Source organism: Pteropus vampyrus, unplaced genomic scaffold, assembly GCF_000151845.1.
Source record: "Pteropus vampyrus isolate Shadow unplaced genomic scaffold, Pvam_2.0 Scaffold70, whole genome shotgun sequence".
Classification (NCBI taxonomy): Eukaryota; Metazoa; Chordata; class Mammalia; order Chiroptera; family Pteropodidae; genus Pteropus; species Pteropus vampyrus.
Genome location: NW_011888851.1, coordinates 2,373,936 through 2,395,172, shown reverse-complemented (window position 1 = coordinate 2,395,172; position 21,237 = coordinate 2,373,936). Strand labels below are relative to the sequence as shown.

Sequence of the window (21,237 nt, the reverse complement as noted above, 5' to 3'; positions counted from 1 at the left end):
CCCATGGGAAAGATGGGGAATGAGGAAAGATAAAGGTTTAGAATAAGACCAAAAAAAACATCCACATGTAAAAAGTAACTGAAGGAATAAAGTCTAAATGCTTTAGTCTGATATAAAAGATCCTTTATAACCTGACTTTTATCTCTCTCTCCAGACTTATCTCCTGAAGTTTTCATGATACCAGCTCTTTCCAAAAGGAAATGGAGAAAGATTGATAGAGTTAGAAAGAAAATCAGGAAAGTATAATATCAAGAAGACTAGAGGAGAATGTTTCTTTGAAGAAAATAGTTAATTCTATTAAATATCACAGAGAGACTAAGGAAGAGGAGGACAGAAAAATCTCTGCCCACTTTGGAATAATGGTCAGAGTTACTGGCACAAGTGCTTTCAGAGCTCGAGGCACTCCTGGAGGGTCTAGGCCCGAATGGGCTACAGGAGGAGAAATATTATATGTTTCCTGCATAATAACATATAAGATGGTATCTTAGTTATCTACTGCCATGTAACTTCTTATTCAAAAACATAGTGGGATAGTTAAACAATAAGTATTATCTCATACTGTTCTGGAAGCTCAGAAATCCAGGAGCAGCTTAGCTGGATGGTCTGGCTCAGGGTCTCTCATGAGGTTGCCATCAAGTCAGCTATGGTCGCAGACTCTGAAAGGTTGACTGAGAACTTGAGGTTATGCTTCCAAGCTCAGTCTCATGATTACTGGCAAGAGGCGTCATTTCCTCACTGGCTATAGCTTGAAGGATCAGTGTCAGGAAGCCCATCTTGGAGGCATGAAAGTGAAAAATAAGGAGTTATACTTACCTATTTGGGTTGGTGAGGTAGGTAATAGTTATATACCACATTGCTTTTCTTAAAAATCTGTTGTAAATGTATTAAAAATTATAGCTTTGGTGAGGCAATCAGGACACCAAGTGCCTGAAGGATAGAAAGAGTTCTGGTGAAAAGATGAGTTTTCCTCAACAAAATGTTTTATTACCCTAACAAGATTTACAAATTCAAATTGTGATCTGGCTTTTAGGCTCTTTTTGACACATCTGCCATAGATTACCCCAACAAATTACTTGTTGAAAAAGGCCGTTCTGAAATATGTTGTCTATATTTAATAGATTATAAATTATGTGCTCTATTTACATTATCTCCTATTTTAATATTATTTCTTATATCATTTATAATATGTATATATTATACTTTATAACTTTTTTACTCTCTAATCCAACATTTTCTAAAGTCATCAAAAAAAAACAAAACAAAAAAAACCCACTTGATTAGCATGATGACCACAATGAATGAAACTGGCAAAGTTACTGTTTCAAGATAGCTAAACCCACACATGAGTATATTGAATGTTCTGCAAAGTCCTCCAGTAAACAAAATTACTTCAATTTATTTGGCTACAGATAATGTCTTAATATCCAGCTGAACTCCTGTTCCTTGGAAAACTCTTTAGAAAAAAAGATGACCTAACCCTTCTCCTTCTCTCTTTCTTAATTCTTATTGTCCTCATTACATTACTAATAACCAACATAGTAGCCTTCTGACGACTCATCTGCTTTTATCCCCCTACCCAAGCCAATTTTACATGATTGACGTAGCTGTCCTCCTAAAACAAAATCTGATCATTACTCTCTCCTCTTTAAAACCATCTAATAATACTCAAAATTGGGCACAGACTCTACCCTGTCGTGAAAGGTCCTTCTGCCACTTTTCCTGTCTTGAATATCTGACCTCTCGTTCATGAGCTCTGCAGCAGCTACACGGAATTGCCAGAGCCTCTCGGACATACTGTATTCTTTTACCCTGCCATGTTCTTTTTCCTGAAAAGGCTTTCTCTCTTTACTTGGAAAGATTATTAGCTTTTAGGATTCTTCTGGAATATAACTATCTGAAATCTTTTTTGCACTGCTTTGTCAGACAGATTTTTTCTCCTCAATAAACTTATGTTCAAATCTTCCAACCTCATTTTTCATTTGAACTGCACTGCATTGAAACTCTTCCCAGTGAATCTAGTAGACTAGCCAACCTGGCTCAGGACATGCAGCTGGGAAGGCATCAGCTCTTCTGGAGAAGTCAGATATTCCACAGCGGGGACTTGGCAAGACTGGATGTAAATGTTCAACAAGTCTGGCTACAATTCTTTCTTGATTGAGCAGGAAGATGATAGTAAAGAAGGAACAAGGGGTGAGAGATGGAGACCTATTTCTGATGTCATTAGAGTATCTGTACCCAACCTCATTTGGGATTTTTCAACTCTGTGAATCAATTAATTCCTTTTTGTTTCCCTTAAGCTAGTTTGAATGTGGTTTCTGTCACTTGGCATTTAAAAAGTCTTGATAATATAAAGGGATTGTTTATTTACACATCTGATTTCCAAGTAATTATTAATAACAGTTTTATTATTTTTCAACTATGGCTCTTGGCATATTATACCAGGTACTTATGTCTCAATTTTCATTGTATAAATCACTGAACCTCCATCATACAGCAAGTATATGACTTCCCAAAGTTAAAAGACAATTAGTACAAAGAATACCATCAAAGTTTTTTCCCTGGAGTTAGGCAAATTGATTGTTAACTTTCTTCGGAAAAATAAACAAGTGAGAATAGCCAGGAAAACTTGGAAGAAAAGAGAAGAATAATATCTTTAGCAGATATTCAAACTTATTATAAACTCTCTATACTTAAAACTGTTATATTGGCACATGGAAAAACAGACTGATTCATAGAATAGAATAGAAAATTCAGAAATAAATCCAAATTGATTCCTAAATTTAATTCATGATAAAGATGATATTCAATTTTTATATTGCCATTGTAATAAATTACCACAAACGCAGTGACTTAAAACAACACAAATTTAGTAATCTTACTGTTCTGTAGTTCAGAAGTCTAAAATAGTTCTCGAGGTGTTGGCAGGGATGCATTCCTTTAGGAAAGAATCTGTTTTTTTTTTTTTTTAATTTCTCAAGCTTCAACAGACCTCCTACATTTTTCGTGTCTTACTACTCCTTCCTTTATCTTCATACCTAGCAGTGTGTCATCTTCAAGTCTTTCCTTGACTCCAACTTCTTTTTCTGCCTCCCTCTTCCACTTTACAGAACACTGTGATTACTTTGAGCCCAGCTTGCTAAGAATAATCACCTTATTTTAGGTCAGCTAATTAGAAAACTTAATTCTCTTTGCTATCTTAATCTCCTCTTGCCATGTAAATATATTCACAGGTTCTGGGGAGTAAGACATGAACATCTTTGGTGAGGGGTAGGGGTGGTGCATTATTCTACCTACCACAGATGGCATCTCAAATGGTGAGAAAGTGAATTTACAAAATAAATGATGTCAAGATAAAAGATAAAAGTGGATTTACTCCTCAAACCGTATACAAGGAGAATTCCTTATGTATGAGATTTAAATATAAAATTATGAAGCCATACAAGTACTAGAGGAAACATGGGTAAATTCTTGTATAAATAGAAGTGGACAAAACTTGCTTAAATATGACTCTAAATTCAAAAGTAATAAAGGTAGATAAAGATGTGTGTGTGTGTTATACATATGTATGTATACACGTCTATATGTATGCCTGTATCATCTATCTATCTATCTGTCTATCTATCATCTATACATATAGATATATATGAAATTTTCTCAGGACACAAGAAAAATGACAAACAGGAAAATATTTCCAAATTATCTCACAAACATCCCTAAAATTTAAATAACTAGAGAAGAAAAAGACCATAACTTTATAAAACAATGAGCTAGGAAAATGGATAGTTTAAAAAAAGAAATTCAAGTGGTTTTAAACATATGGAATGATGATCAAACTTGCTTATAATAACAAATGCAAATTGAAACTCATCAGGATAAAATTTCTCATTTATTTGATGGGCAATATCCAAAAATTTGGCAACCTGCTTTATTGGAATGGCTGTGGCAAAATAGGTACCATCATACACTGCCAATGTGAATGCAAAATGGTATAATGTCTATGGCAGGGAGTTTGGAAACATCTAGAAATTACATATGCATTTACCCTTTGACCCAGCAATTCCATTTCTAGGACTCAATCCCAAAGTTACACTAGCTCGAATTTAAAAAAAGACGTTTGCTCAAGATTATTTATTGAAAGACTTTTTATTCTACCAGAATACTAGAGCCACCCTAAAAGTACATCAGTAAGAGAGTGGTTAAGTAGATGTGACATAACAGTCCAACAAGGGTACTATGCAGCAACAAAAGAGAATGGGGGAAAAATCTTCATGTACTGCTATGGATATGTCCAGTATATATTGTTAAGTGAAAAAAGCAAGGTAGAGAGTGTGCATGGTGTGTTACATATAACTAATTATAGTATGCTATGTAAAAATAAAACAATAAAGAAAAAATTGTGTGGAGGAGGAAGAAACTTTTCTAGATTACTAGAGGAATAATAACCAAATTTAATTTCAAACATATAAATGGGAACCCCACGTACATAAGAGGTTCAGAGACAGAAAGGGAAAATGAGCTAAGGCACATTAGGGCATCAGAGGGGAGGAAGGTCATTTGCAGGGCAATAAGAAGAGCAGATGTTCAGTGATTAGAAGTTTGCCCTGCCCTAAAGATAGACTGTAAAAGGTGACTTCTGGTGATAACTCTTATTATGGGCAAGGTCCCTAATTTAAATTCTTTAAGGAAGAGGTAAAAGTTTCTTTTGAGCCTATAGAGTCTCAATTGCGTTCAGCTCAAAATAATTCACATGACAAAGGGGTACATCTTGGGGTGGTCTGTTGTGAACTCCTTCAACCATAACATTAAAACTATGGTTACCTCAAATGAGAAGGAAATAATAAGGTAGAGAAGATAGGTATGAAAGCTAGAATTCTTTAAATATACCTCATTGGTAGATTTAATTGTGAAACAGCGTAAATAGTTTATATAATTAAAAAATTCAATAGTTTACATAATTAAAAAATTCAATTCAATTTTTAAAATTTTTATTCATTTTTTAAAAAGTATATTCAGTTTGTGGCATAGGCACCTAGTGAAGAAAAATTTTATTCCCCATGACTTTAAAACCCAGTAATTTGACTATATGTACCTTGTGGCGTATATCCTAAGGACAAAAGGAACTGTAATCAATCTATCAATCAATCAAAAATTAAGAAAAATCTTAAACTGTTATCTGTAATCATATTGTTGGTCACAGTGTTGCTGCTTTATCTTGAGTGTTATGTGTTAATCTGGAAATAGACAAATGAGTAGTCATTTGATAATTTAATTAAATTATCCCTGTGTCTTTGAGAGCCAGGATTGTCATCTTAAAGAGACAGAAGATACAGATATAAGATAGGAGAGCTTAAGTAAAAACCCTATAGTCTTGAATTTAAATTGGAAGACACAGTAAGTGTCTTAGTCATTCAGGTTGCTATAACAAAATACCATAAATTGAGTAGCTTAAACAACAAAAATTTATTTCTTATAGTTCTGGAAGCTGGGAATTCCAAGATCAAGGTGGTGGCAGATTTGGTATCTGGTGAGAGCACACTTCCTGATTTGCAGGTGGCTGTCTTCTCAGTTGTAGTCTCACATGGCAGAGAGTGAGCTAGATAACTCTCTGGGGTCTCTTTTATAGGGGGAACTAATCCCAAATTACCTCCCAAAGGCTACACCACCTAATATCATCACATGATCTAATTACTTCCCAAAGGCTACACCACCTAATATCATCACGTTAGAGGGTAGGATTTCAACATTCAGTCCATAACAGTAGGAATTTTGATGTAATTTATCTTAAAAATAAATACTAGCTTAGTGTGATATTGTGATTTGTAATAAGAAATATATATTTGGTCTTTGCTCCTAAAACCCTTGGCATTTCCAAGTGATGAGAGCAATAAAGATGTCATTTGTTATGTTAAAATGAGGTGGTGACACTTGGATCTCACCTAAGGATGAGGCCAGTTGCCAGGAGAACCAACCTTGCAACTTGAGAGTTTGAACTTTCAGTTCCTCTTCCCTGACCTCCGGAGAGGAGAGGGAAATGGAGATTGAATCACTTGCCAGTGACCAATGATTTGATAAACTGTGCCTACGTGATGAAGCCTCCATAAAAACCCAAAGGACAGGATTCAGAGAGCTTTTGGGCTGGTGAACACATGGAGAATTGGGGAGAGTGGCAAGCATGAAGAGGGCTTTGAAACTGCACCCTTTCCCCATACTTTGCCTCTGCATCTCTTCCATCTGGCTGTCGCTGAGTTGTATCCTTTTAAAATTATCCAGTTATCTGGTAAGTAAAATGTTTCCCTGTGTTCTGTTAGTGGGTCTACCAAATTAATCAAACCCAAGGAGGGGACTGCTGCAACCTCCAAACTGTAGAAGCTTGGTAGGAAGCACAGGTGACAACCTGGGCTTGTGATTGGCATCTGAAGTGTGTGTGTTGGGGGGCAGACTTGTAGGACTGAAATCTTGACATATGGAATCTGATGCTATATTTGGGTAGATAGTGTAAGAATTGAGTTAGATCGTAGCAGACCCAGCTGATGTCCATGAATTGCTTTTTGGATGCGTAGGGGAACTCCCCACTTCCACGGTAGAATTTGGTGCTGAACTTGTACTTAGTCTAATAAAAAGACCCAAAAGCCCTGGTTAACCAAAGAGCAATAAACCCCTTTGGCACTCAGATTTTGATCTTGACATACTATTTCCCACTCAAACAAACCAAAGTTTCTTGTGCCTGATGAGTTGGGAACATTTTATTATACTAGTTAGCAAGGAAGCTATCTAACACTACTAGTGTCATGCTAAAATAATTCAAGAATCAACCTAAGGAGGATCCCACTGGCAAAAGATGGAACAGCTCTAATTGTACCAGAAAAAAACACTTTCTATAGTTTGAGAGCAGTGCTTTATGTATACAACTATGCAAACTCTGTTAGCCATTTTAAAAGTTTCTTTGTATTCACCGATTTTTTAAAATTATTTTTTAGTTACTGGGCAAGCATTCATGCATCACAGTAAAATCAACTTTATCAGAAAAAGAAGGAACAATTCGATCATCAATAAAGAAGTAAACTACATGACTTTAATACCAAGTATGTTTAAATCAATGGGTTCATAATAATCACAAAAATAACTCACCACCGACACAAGTTCTCAAATGCTAGGGAACCAACTCATTATTTTCAAAATTGGTAAAAAGCAAAAGAGGAGAAAGGAATCAAGCACTTACCCCTCTTGCCCATACTATACCATTGGGTAATGAAGTGGTAGGTGAAGGGAGGTTTCTCTTTATAGAAATAGTCTAGGAAATAAATGAGGAAATCATAGAATTGTGTATTATCTTTTCACTGTCCCTCACCCCCATTGATTCCCATTAGGGGTAAAATCACTGAACTTCAAAGTTGGCTTATAAAACTAAAAGAGAGGCAGTGCGCCTTCTGATGGAACAACATATTATCCGTAGAGAATCAAATCTGAATCTGATCAAGCCTTAAATCTAACAACTGGTAGTAAAAACAGAGAACACGAAAACCTACTAATTACACCATGGTGTTGCAATTAGCAAAATTTAAACTGAGGGAAAGTCATTTCTCTGAAGATGAAGTGATTCAGTTTTACCAACAAATAAATATCAAGAGAATAATATGGAAGAGCTTATCAATTAAAATAGACAAGAGATTCATCAGCCAAATTTAATGTGCTAAAATGGTAAATAAAGGGACAGAATCCAGCATTCATCTTAAATTTCCTATTCAAACTGGGAAAATCTACAAAGCAAACTTCTCTCTCTCAGTCCTCAGACATCCTTTTTCAATCTGTATTTTGGACATTGACTGGACTCCATGGAAATTCGTTCTCCAATTGGTGAAACCTCATTATAATGATGCTAATATATTATTGATAATAATGATGGTGATAATAATAACACAACTATTTGAGTCCTCTTCATGTGTGAGGAACTGCGTATTATTTCATTTACTCTCCCAGTGACACTAAGTATGTATTTTATTATTCCCACTTTACAGAGGAAGAAATAGAGGCTTAGAGAAGTTGAAAAAATTGCTGATGATCTTACAATATTAAGTTGGAGAGGCTTGTACCTGAGAACAAGATTTCCTGTCCTGGACTGTAACCTCCTTCAAGTACTTAATTTACTATAAACGTAAAGGAAGAGATTACTTTTTTGGTTATATGGTCTCTGAAATGATAGATATACTTAAGCAAGGGTCTCATAGCCTCTGAATGAATAAATGAATAGGATTTATAATGAAATCTGTACCCCTTTTATAACTGAGGGATCTGTGCCTTTGCATCCAGACTGGAGGTCTGCTTTAAATGGATTGCTATTTCAGGATTGCTTCAGGGACCAATGGTGGTGTAGAGGAACGTTTTAGTCTAATAATATTAACCTGAATATAAAAAATGTGCTATCTAGGGACATAATGTACTTTTGTATTAGAGAGTAAGAAAGGAAAAAAATATTGAAAACTAGAACAGAGTGGTGGAAAGGTGAAAAGGAAAATAGGTTATGAAAATGAGAAGTCTGTTGGGAAATAAGCTTACTGAATAATTAGTAAGAGGGGCTAGCAGGAACATGTAAAACTGGGCTCACTTTGCAAACTGCATGGAATTTGAGAAGACACCATGTACTATGCAGTTTTAGTTGGTTAGTTTGTTTTTTTTCATATCATTAATGACAACAATCCAAACACTCCTAATGTGTCATAGAAACCTGGGAGACTACTGCACGGGTGAGATGATAGCCTTTATCTTACACTGCTCAGCATATAACCTCTGTGTTTTGGCATTCATTTAGGGCTCTATGAAGACCACATGGTTGATTATCCCACACTCAGCTCTATTCAGGACGCAGTAGAATTTAGCACTGTTGTACCATGATCCTATCACAGAGTATGACTTACTGTTATTGCAAAATAAGAACAAATTGAATCTTTGATCTACAAAGGACATTCTTGAATCTATGAGCAGCTAGCCCCTGAAGGACGGTTGGCAAATGAATTTTTAGGTTGTGTTTCAAAAGACCTAGATGTGGTTTGGGAACTGTTTTTTATTTTATTTTGTTTTGTTTTTATAAGATTGAATATTAAATCTTACACTGAATGCATAAAGTATAGAATAATGATAACAAAGTAATGATGACAGTATTTTGAGTGCAGAAAGATCGGCTCAAGTCAACTTCAAGATGTGGGTAAAAGTGCCCAAGGGTGCTCTGTGACTGTTCAAAGCTCAATCTTATTTTAAATCTTCCTTTTTTACATGGCTCACATAAATCAATGTCCCTGGGTTTTACCCCTCTGTCATGCCTTCTAGTACTTTCTCTTATATTTCGTTATCAGACTGACTTACTTAAAAATTCACAGCACAGAGATCAGAGAATTACATTTTCTTTACTGCTGTATACTCCTTTCCCAATAATTCTGCATTCATTACAGGCTGATGTGCTCATTATCATAAAAGGACTTGATTTATTCTTTGATTTAGCCCTAAAAAACAACAACAAGAACAACAGCAACAACCAGACAACAACAACAAAACCTGACAAAGTTCTGGAATACTTGGATGAGTTGAGGATTACATACTGGTTTGCATAATTAGTTTATAAAACTATGAATCCCAGAGAATAACAAAGTGCATTGAATATGTCAAGTGCTCAACATATGTAGTTTGTGAACTGATGAAATGTGTGCCCCATTCTCAGAACTCATAAAGTTCAACTCAGACAGTACTTATTTTCATTTTGGCTCTGAATTAAGCCTTGATTCATTTGACTGGCTTGTTCTGCAGAATAACAGGGCCCCACCCACCCTGAAGTCCAGCAGCCCCATATAATATAGGATTTCCTCTCTGCAAGGCCAAAAAGTCATTGCATTTGCTATTGTGGTGACTTATTATATTAAGGATTCCCCACCCTGTAAACAAGACAATTTAAAACACATTGACGTAAATTAAAAACAAATGTAGTCCCATATAAATAGGAAAAATAATTTATCAAACAGTTTCTTAAAGGGATCTCTGTTTATTTGTGAACCTGAACTTGAACTTTATACACAGCCTTTACTTTTGTTGTTATTGTTCTCAAGTTTATTTAGAAGTTAAATGTATAAACTTCTCTAACTTTAATAAACTGTTGTTTTGATCACTATTTTTCTTCCTCCCTACCTGTGTTATAAACAATATAAATATTTAACAATTCATTTATGTTTTAATCTGAGCTATCCAATATGCTAGCCATTAGCTATATGTAGCTACTGCATACTTGAAATGTAGCTAGTTCAAACTGAGATGTACTTTAAGTGTAAAATGCACACTGAATTTCAGATGTAGTACAACAAAAATTATAAACTATCTCATTAATATTTTTATATTGGTTACATATTTAAATAATAATATTTGGGTATATTTTGTCAAATAAAATGTATTGTTAATTTTGATTGTTTCTTTTTACTTTTTAAAATGTTACTACGAGAAGATTTTAAATTAAATATGTGGCTCATATTTCTATTGGAAAAGGCATTTGTAAACAATATAGATCATTATTAATGATATGTGATATCTGAAGTAGAGATTTAAATAAAATAATCTTTAATTCAATGACAAGTCTATCAATAGTTTCTAGGGCAAAAAAACAATGTCTATAGCTTGTACATTTCTTGATTTTTTCAGTGATTTTTTCAGTGATTTTTTTTTTTACAATCACAGTAGCTTTTACCTATTGAGTGTTCAGTAAATGTCTCTTAGGGCATTGATAACTATGATAGTTCCCCCCTTATCTGTGGTTTCATTTTCTATGTTATCAGTTACTCATAGTCAACTATGATCTGAAAATATTGCATGGAAAATTCCAGAAATGAACAATTCATAAGTTTTAATTTATGCTCAGTTCTGACTAGCATGACGAAATCTCACACTATGCTACTTCGTCCAGCCCAGGATGTGAATCATCTTTTCATCCAGTGTATCCATGCTGAATATACACTATCCATCTGTTAGTCACTTAGTAGCCTTCTTGGTTATCAGTCAGTTTTTAGAGAGTGAAAGAGGCTACAATCACATAACTTTTATTACAGTATATGGTTATTCTTGTTCTATTTTATTATTAGTTATTATTGTTAATCTCTTACTTTGCTTAACTTATCAATTAAATTTTATCATGGGTATGTATTATAAGAAAAAAAATGTAGTATACGTAGAGTTGGGACTTTCCTTTGTTTCAGACACCCACTGGGGTCTTGGAACATGCTCTGTGAAATAGAGGGGACTATGGTAAGTGAATGTAGTAACTCTTTAAAAGAGGTAAAATGTGTCAAAAGCATTAAACAACCTGTCAGCCATTTTTATTTCAAGAGAATTTCTAATTATAATTTGTTTTATCTAGTAAAATAATTAAACACGCTCTTCCACAGAAGTGAGTCAACTGTTCACTTTCTGAAAATTATTTTTGACACTTGTTCTAGATTAGAAGTGCGATGCAGGTTCCCATTGAAGTTTTCTAGAGTGATACACCAAGGGGAAATATCTAAATCTCTCATCACAACATTAAATGAAAATATGAGAGAGAGAGAGAGATTTTGTAACTTGTACCTAAAAATGTTTGAATTATACCTGAATTTTATTTACCTCTAACATAATCCTGTCTTTCTCTTAATAAAGAAGGAAACTTGAAAAATCATCAGGAAGTTAGCTCCTGAAAACCTATGAGATTATAAAAGTTAAATTTCTCATTTCCCACTTTATGACATCAGAAGTTATGAGGAAATTCTAACAGCTTTGAAAATGATGTGTATGAGTGGTTATTGTCTGACTAACAGGGCCTGCATAATGTTATCTTGACTGAAAGGAAAGAAAACTTGTGTAATCACCTGGAGGAAACCTTACAACATTGGCAGGTGTAAAAACACCGGAAGCATCCAACCATTCTTTCCCCTACGAAACGGATGTACTCACTGGTAATCTTATTTGTATTCCTGATTAATTCACATTTCAATCAGTGAATCTAAAGTGATCATTTTCTTAAGAGCTGAGACAAATTTTGGTTCCAAACTTGTAGATCCTTACCATCCTTCCTCTATTTGGGGTATTCTGGCTGATTTCTCATTTGTTCCCTAACACACTGCGCCTTTCATTAAGTGTTCCTTTCATCGTTGTTACCAATGTTAAGTCCAGGCTCAAGCCCGAAGTCAACAGGATGAGATATGTTTCAAGGAAATACACTACTGTGTGCTATCTTGATCAAAAATATTCTTTTTCCTTCCTTCTGCATTCAAAGATATTCACCCCCACCTCTAATAACAAAACCTTGAGTATCTCACCCCATCTCGGCACAAAGCTCAAAACCTAGGGTCTCATGATAATCTTTCCATCAGGTGAAGATCTGAAGATCAAATAAAAGGTCACTTTCTTCAAATATACATTCATGGGACAGTGAGTGATGACTGGAACAAACAACACTCTCATTGGAAAGAGGATAAGAAATGTTACTTGATTAGGCCTGTATTTTGCTCAGATCATTGTTTCCCTAGGTTTCTTTTTCTGGAAAAGCCCGAGTCTTTTTTTGTTATACTCCTTGGCCACCTCTCATCACAGCATTGGATAATATGCAGCATTGGGAGCTGAGCAGCTTGCTAAGCCTGCTCTGTCCTTGTAGAAGATGTTTTATGTCTTAATAGTTATTCTCTTTAATCCAGTTAATCTTGTTTAATTGAAACTTTTGACAAAAAACACTCTCATAAATGTGGTTTTTAGAAAATTATTTGATTTCAATCAGAAAAACACTCTCATAAATGTGGTTTTTAGAAAATTATTTGATTTCAATCAGACACATGTGCAAACAGCCCTCCCTGCCCACTCTTGTGTTTTTGGGGTTCTGTTTGTTTGTTTGTTTGTTTGTTTTGTTTTTTTTTTGAGATATGTCTTTCTCTCTAGACTTACAGATAACTTGAGCCACCAGGCTTCAAGGAGACTGTGGGCACCGCTTATTTGCTAAGCCCTTTTATCCAACTAACATAATTTTCTAGGGGTCACCTTAACTATTCAGCATTTCTTTTTGTTTTGTTTTGTCTTTCCCTTGTTCAAGGATTACTGTCAACCTCCACTCATTAGGCCAGAGATGTTTGTGGTGTTAGTGAAAAACTTGCCCTTCATGTAGCATACTACCAACTTGTGAGTTCATTGGCTAGACCATGGCCACAACTCCATGCTTTAACAATGTGCAGAACTAGCCAGTGTTTTTATCAAAGATTATGAATGGCAATAACCATTATTTGGGCATGTATCTTTATCTAAACCTCAATGATGCCTCTGTTGCTCAAAGCACTTCCATTTATCTTTTACTAATTGAAACAGTTCTGTTTCTCAACTCTGCAATCCCTACAATTCTTGGTCGCTCTCATTTTTCCTTCTTCCCTGTTGGCGAAGCAGCCCAATTCTTTTCTGAGTTCATCTGACAATTCTGGGGGAAAAAATAACCAAGCCAGAGTAGTAACATTCTGTTTTGACATCTCTTCCCCCAAAGCTACTCATTCGTTAGGTAAATTATCTGCTTTCTAAGTTATTGCAGCTTTGCCAAATGCTATGGGTCATCGTTTTTTCAGCCTCCAATAGCAGTTTTCTTTTATAATATGTCTTTTGGTCCTAAGGTCAATACAGACTTGCAGTTTTTTGTTATAGGAGCATCTCATGTTAAAATACTAATATCCCTTTCAGTCAGCTTTGCTATAGTAACAAATAGGCTCAAAAGCTTAGTACTCCTACCAATAAAAATTGATTTCTTGCTCATGTTACACAGAATCTCGGGTCAGCTACAGTTCAGCAGAGGCTTCAAATAAGCTAGGCTGGGCTCTGATGCCTTCCCATTCTGGGGCTGGAAGTCCAGCCTCTATGCCAGTTATTCACATGTTTCTTAAAGCTTCCACTCAGAATCAGCAGTAAAAGAACTGGCATTCTGTTCATATTCCATTTTCCACAGCAAGTTATAGAATTTATATCAAAATCAGTGGGCAGATAAGTAGTCCTTTTATATAAAAGAGTGACGTGAATGATTACAAATAATAATAAAATTCACCACATGATCCCATCTTAAAGGATTTGAAAGAGAACAGAGTAAGCCACCCCCATAAAAAATGAGAATAAACAGCAGAAAACAAAGACAAACCTAACCAGAAATAAATTTAGCGGAAAACAAACAAGACAAAAATTGTTAAATCAAATTCTTGTTTTAAAAAATCTAATAAAACAAAAAAACCTCTGGCAGGCTTGGTCAAGTAAAACGAGAGAGACCAAAAATGAAAATGAAGTTATAACTAGAGATGTAGCAAAGATTACAAAGAAATAAGAGAATCATATGACCAAGATAATTGGAAAGGTTAAAAAACACAGAAAAAATTGTAGTTATATGTGGCTAATCACAACTATTTGTACAGAATGTAAACAACTGAATTATGCTAACACAAAGAAATTGAATCAATAATTAAAAACTTTCCCTAAATCAAAAGCCAAATCCAGACAGTCTTATGGACAAGTTTTATCAAATATCCAAGAAGGCAATGCTTTGATCTTACTCAAAATAACTTAGAGAATACTAAACAGAAAGAGAAAACATCTCCCCCCAAAATTCTAGAAGACTGTTCATCTTGCATAGTAAAACCCGATGAGGACAGAAAGAGAAAGAAAATGTATAGAACCATCTTATTCATGAGCAAGAATCCAAAAATTCTATATATGATACTAGCAAAAAATACTGGGAATATACCAAAAGGTTAATATATCTTAAATAATTTGAGCTTATTCCAGCAATGCAAGTCTTGTTTAACATTAGAAAGTCTGCTATATTAGTTTTTAATATAAAAAGTTTAAATGAGAAAAACTATATTATCTCAATAGAGTCATAAAAGCTCTTGATGTAATTCAACATTGGCAAAAAAAAAAAAAAGAAATTAGTAAGTTAGGAATAAAAAATAACTCTTTAATAAATAAGATCTAAACAAAATACTTAAAAATATTTTAATAGTGAAACATTATAGATGATGTTCTCTTTCACATCATAAAAGACAAGGCTAACTTCTAGCACTGCTTTTATTCTATTTTGTGTCTTAGGCAATAAGACAAGAAAAATAAGTGAAAGGCATAAAGATTGCAAAAAAATACATACATATGGAGCATAACATTTAGCAATGTTTCTGGAAGCAAAATTGAGTATAAAAACCAATTACTTTTCTAAGCACAGGCAACAGGGAAGAAGAAAATGTGGTAATAATAATATGCTCTTTATAATATCTCTAAGAAATATTAGGTACTCAAGAATAGGTATAACATAAGATTTGTCAGATTGTAATGGAAAAAATAATACAATTTTACTGAAAGATATTAAAGAAAATTATATAGAGAGACATATCACTTTTGTGAATTTAAACCTCAATATTATAAATATTATAAATATATAAATTTCAAAATCCCAATAAGTGTTTTCATAAAACTTGGAAAATTAATTTAAAATTTTATATTGAGAAGAAAAGCCTGAGAATAGCCAGAATTCTGAAGAAAAAGATTAATAATTTAAGATTCAATATCAGCTATCAAGACTGATAAAGATGGTATATATTTGTTCAGAAACAGATAAATGGACCATTGGAACAGAAAGAAATGTAAAGAAACATATCCCTGACATTATAGAAAACTAGTTTACAATAGGGATAGTATTGAGCTCCTTGTGGAAAGGGTATATTTTTTACTAACTAGATTTGGACTATTAGTTTTCATTCAGAAAAAAAGAAATTGGATTCCTTACTCAACAGCTTATATCAGAAATTAAATGAATAAGGCGAGTTCACTTAATGCTAAGTGAATTAAAGATTTAAATGTGAAAATCAAAGCAATAAAACTTTGAGAAGACCACATAAGATACTCTCTCTGTCTTAAGAAATATATATTAAATAAGATATTAAAATGACCCTATTAAATTGTAGACAAAGTTGAATGTATTATAATGAGAAGTTATTCTCATTAAAATAAACTGTAGAAGAAATAAAAAACCACAGATGTGAAAATGTATTTACAAAACAAAAATATTCAAAATAGTTGTATACCAAAAGTATTAAAAACTCTTACCCACCCTGCACCCCAAGAAAACAATTCAGAAGAAAAGAAAAATGGACAAAGGACTTGAAATGACTCGATTTTACAAAAGAGGAATCATGAATGACCAGGAACTTAAGAAATAATGGTCAGCCTCATATTAGAAATCAGGGAAATGCAATTCAAATCCAAAATGAGATATATTTTCATTTCTATCAATTAGGAAAAACAGTTTGACTTTCTCAAGCATTGGCGAGGCTGTGGAACACCTGAAACACTTATGCACTGATAGTGGGAGTATTAATGGGTGTAACGCTTGGAAAAAAAACTTAACATTTTCTATTAAGATGAACAATTTTACTCTTTGATACATATTTTTAAAAAATTCTTACACATAATCAATAGATGGTACTGTTTGTAAATACCAACAAACAAATAAACAAGTAAACAAAAAACCCATTCGTAGAAACTAACTAAATGCCCATTATTAGTAAAAATGATAAATTCTGATATCTTTACATAACATAATACTATGTATTTGAGAAAAATTAATAAATTACAGTTGTATGCAACAATTGGATGAATTCAGGAGCATAATGTTTAATGAAGAAATAAATTTAAGGAGCTAATATATGTAGAAAACTATAAAAAGAAGCAAGGCAGTGATAAAACAAATTTAGCAACATGATCCTCTTGAATAGGAAGAAATATAGGCAAGATGAAATGTGCCTGAGACACAAAAATGGCAAAAGTAAGGTAGAGTTCTTTTGTTAAAATGGGAGGTGGCTAAATGGGAGTTGTTTCTATTTCTTATATTTGTGTATATTTAAGTATTTTGTATCCACTCAGTATTCCATTATAAAACAACAATAAAGAATGCACGGCATAGAAGAATTTGCCACACCTTAGGGGACACCATCACATGTGACCTAACGAGATGATAGATTTATCAGTCATCAGGCATAATCGGGTTCAATCCCATTACAATTACCTCAGAGGTAAGTTCAAGGTGATGTTGCAGCACATAAGGAAACTGTCCCTAATATAGACTTGAGAAAGAAGTGGTCAGGGAAGACTTCCTGAGAGAGTTAATAAAGTGAGACCTAAGAGATGAGGAGAATTTAGTCAGGGAAGTTTCCTAGTCAGAAGAAGGAACATGTATGAAGACCATTCTCTTCTCATCTTCCACTGACCCTATGGATAATTAATTGATAGATAGAAATGACATCTTACTTCTTTATGAATTAGAGTGGTAATCCTTTACTAAAGGCATATTCTGACCCAAAAGAGCTCTGGACACCTATTCTCTCATGTACACAGCCCTGTGAGCTTCCTACTCTCACAGCTCTGATCGTTATGGATTATAACATTTTTCTCATTTGTCTTCCTTTCTAAATTAAGAGCTCCATGAGTACTTTTATCACTTTGCCTATAATGCCCAACATAGAGCTTGGCACTAAGAGAGTATTCAAAAAAATGTTTAATGAATAGCGAAGGAAAAAAAAAAAAACAGGACAGAATGATCAAGAGAAAAAGGTGCATTGATGAGCTGACTGTATCCAAAAGGAGAGAAATCTAAGAATGTGTAAGAAACCAGTTCAGAAGCAAACTGGAGAGACAATACATTTGAATTCCAACCAAGTTCTTTCAGTCTTCATTGACCTCTTGCTATGTAATCCATCAAAGAGCAGTGCTCTCCTTTAGAAAATAGCTTCTAAATGCTATTGGTTTATTAATTCTGGGAATCAAGACTGGCTTATCTAAAACATAATTAATCTTAGATCGAAATTTGATTACAAGATCTGATTCTACAGAGGTGATCCAAAAAGGTGATGAATTTTCTACATATTTAATTCCATTAAATTACACTGCTAAATTGATAATTCCTATAACTGAATTAAAATCATTTACTACATTAAGCAATTGCTATTTTTCCAGGTGGCACAACCTGAACAAATGAAAAAAGCAAACAATAAAATTTTGCTTTACATGCTAGGCTTGTAAAGAGCGATACAATGTAACTCCAGGGGCAGGTACTATAATGAGAGCTTATTATTGGGCTCTAGTTTTGAATGGACCTTGGGTTTTCCTTTTAAGTAAAAGCCTGTATTGTAGGACAAAGAGCTTTATCCCTTGTGACGGGAAATCTAAGAATAACTGTTCTTTGTGAGTCATGCAAACACATTCCAAAAAGGCCTTTCTTCTATTCAACATCTGTAAGAGCTCTTCCTGTCTTTTCCCACCACCTCAGCCCAGGTAGAGATGACAGGCAAGGGATAATGGGCAGCGGTTATTTTTACCCTATTGAGTTTCCATAAAGGAACAAAAAATAATTCACAAGAACAAGTACTTCAGTTCTCTGTCTTCAGAAACAAAATGTGGCCAGGAGTGACCTTTCGGTGTAGGAACCGTGGAAGAATTTTTTTTCAGCTTGTACTTGGTGCCACTTTCTCACCAATGGAGACAATTCTGACTCCCTGGTTGAATCCTTATTTCAGCATCCTTTGTGGTGATGATCACGTGATGCTGAGAGAAAATGTGCTCTGGGTGGTGCTCAGTCTTATTTGGGCAGCTCCTTAATAACATTGTTTTTTCTTCACTAAAGAATCTAAGTTGTATTATTTTAGGAAGTAGAAATTTAGGACTCATCATATAATCTAAAGATACTTTTTCAAATATTTAAAAATCAGAAAGGAGCTTTATTTCTTTTTAAACAAAATCTTAGATTTGCCCTTTAAAAATTGACCAAAGAGTCTACTTCTCAACTTTTCCTTGATTTGAAGAGATTGAGTTGGGGTATAATGGTAATGAGTCTTTTTTGATCTTTTTTTTTTTTTTTGGCTGCTCTTTAATTGAGATAGAGGATGGTGGAGAAGATTGGCCATGGTGGGATTGTAGGTACTTATCTTAAACATAGAACTGGGGAGCAGTGTCGAAGGGATGTCTGATTTCAGACTTGCCATGGGTCTCTCTGCTCATGCTTGACTTTCTGCCCTGCACAGAGAGTAGATACAATACCATGCAGCTGTGTAGTTCAAAAGAATGATTTGCCTTCACCTTGCTAAAATCTGGGAATTAAAAAGAAGAGAGACGGTATATGTGTATGTGGATTATAAATAAAGAACGATATCTTAAAAGGGACCAGCATCTAGCCTTTTTCACTTATGCTAGGAAAAAATAGATTATTTTTTACTGCAAAGTTTTCTCCATGAACTGGCAACTGTGCTATATCATAAGAGCTTTCTCACAGAGTAGATAGTCAATATTTGTTGAATGAATGACACCATTCTAAAAAGAGAAACAAATATCAATGTAATGTCTAGCTGGATGTTTATGCTCCCTGGTGGTTTGACTTCAGAGTGAAACAAATAAAAACCAGTCTGGCTGGGATATTACAGTCTCTTATACCAATCCAGAAACTGGCAGATTTTAGGCATCTGCTACACCAAATAAGTGACAACAGATGCGTAATGAATCCTCAAATTAGAGATTTTTTTCCCCTCTGTATCTCAGCATGGTGGAGCTAATGGAGGGCAAAATTTACAAAAAATAATTAAAATGATGCCAGCTTTTAAAAGAGAAGGGGCTGTGACTAGCAAGCACTCACAGGACAAGCAGCTGCAGATACCAATTTGAAGAGACAAACTTTCTCACCTTGAGGAGCAAGGTTGTTATTCAGCACTAGCCCTTCACAAATGAAAACCCTTCACGTCTGGAAAGTGTGACAAAGGAAGGGACGGGACCTATCATGGCAGTTATACTGGTTACCAAGATTTTCTAACTGGTTCCAGTTCTCTTTGTTGTGTTCCTGTGCTGCAAAGCAAAAGAAGGAATGGGAATATACCTGCAGGGCTTTTGATGGCATGCAACGAGGTTTTTTTCGAAATTTATTTCTGTTGCCATCTGCATCAAAATAACATGTTTTTTTCATATTCGGTTCGAGTGCCTTTAATTCACATAAGTAATGCCTTTAATTCACATAAATTGTTTAATGTCCTTTTATTCACCTCTCCCTAGCTACTCCATGTTTTTCAACTAAATACATATTCTCTTTAAATCTTTTCACTTATCAGTGTGCCTGCCTCCTTCACTCCTCATTCTTAGGTCCAGAAAAAGAAATAGAAATAATTTTTTATCAATTATGAAATCATTAAATTATTTTTAAACATAGTTTAGCTAGATAGGACCACCTTACAGTGTCTCCCAATTACCATAACTATGAAATTTGAAAAATTGATTGAAAAGTGAAGTTTTTCATTGTTTCTTGCACCCCACAGTTTCCCATTTTAAACTTCGGAAAATCTTGCTTTTGAAGAAAATAATCAGTCCTGAAAGATAATTTTTTAAAAGTCAAGAAAGGGGCAATTTTAAAACCAGATCATGTGATTCTTCATTGTCACAAGAGGAAATTTTTGTTGACATAGTCATCTAGTCTACTCAATCAAGTATTTTGTTAAAACAGCTATTTATTTCCTTCTGTAACAGCTAGAAGAGATAACATATCAAATGCAGTCAATTTTCTAGGCCCCAATGAAGTTACAGACTTGTGAAGAAATATTATTTTTATGTGGCTTTTTGTGGTTACTATCGCTTTAGGCTGGTCCTTACATCAATCTGAGCAATCTTATAGTCTATGCCCTGCCTAAAAGGTGAGTAAGATAAAGAGATACATTTTTAGTGCAGAATGTACCTTGCTATCACCGTCAAAAGAATATTTTCACCTCTGTGCAATAGCTATTTATTGAGCATCCACTGAGCTCTACTGAGGTCCCAGAATAATAAGTAAAAGAGATCTTTACCTTCAACAATTAGCTATGCTAAAATATGGTAAGCATTTATATCAGTTTCAACTACTGGTGATAGAAAATACAGCCTAACTTATACCAGAAATAAATATATTGATAAATAAATGAAAAATGCATGGGCAGGGCTGGCCTCAACCATGGATAGATTAATAAATAATGCTAGATTTATTGGATTGTTAGCTCTGCTCCTTGTGTAGGTTAATGCTTTCTCAAATTAACATGTTGGCAAGATGATTCCAGAAACTCTCCATATTACATCTTCTTGTGTGGAAAAGAGGCATGTCTTATTAACAGTTCCTGCAAAAATCTGGCAGTTTCCTCTAACGGAAACGACTTAGCCAAATTCCTTTTG

The 21,237-nt window shown here is 34.3% G+C and overlaps 1 non-coding gene across 1 annotated transcript; it reads right to left on the bottom strand.

Moving 5' to 3' along the window:
* Positions 1–13,073: 13,073 nt before the first annotated feature.
* LOC111740932 lies at positions 13,074–13,224 on the bottom strand. The gene has a single exon (XR_002780813.1). It is a non-coding gene; the product is annotated as a small nucleolar RNA SNORA62/SNORA6 family (small nucleolar RNA).
* Positions 13,225–21,237: the final 8,013 nt, after the last annotated feature.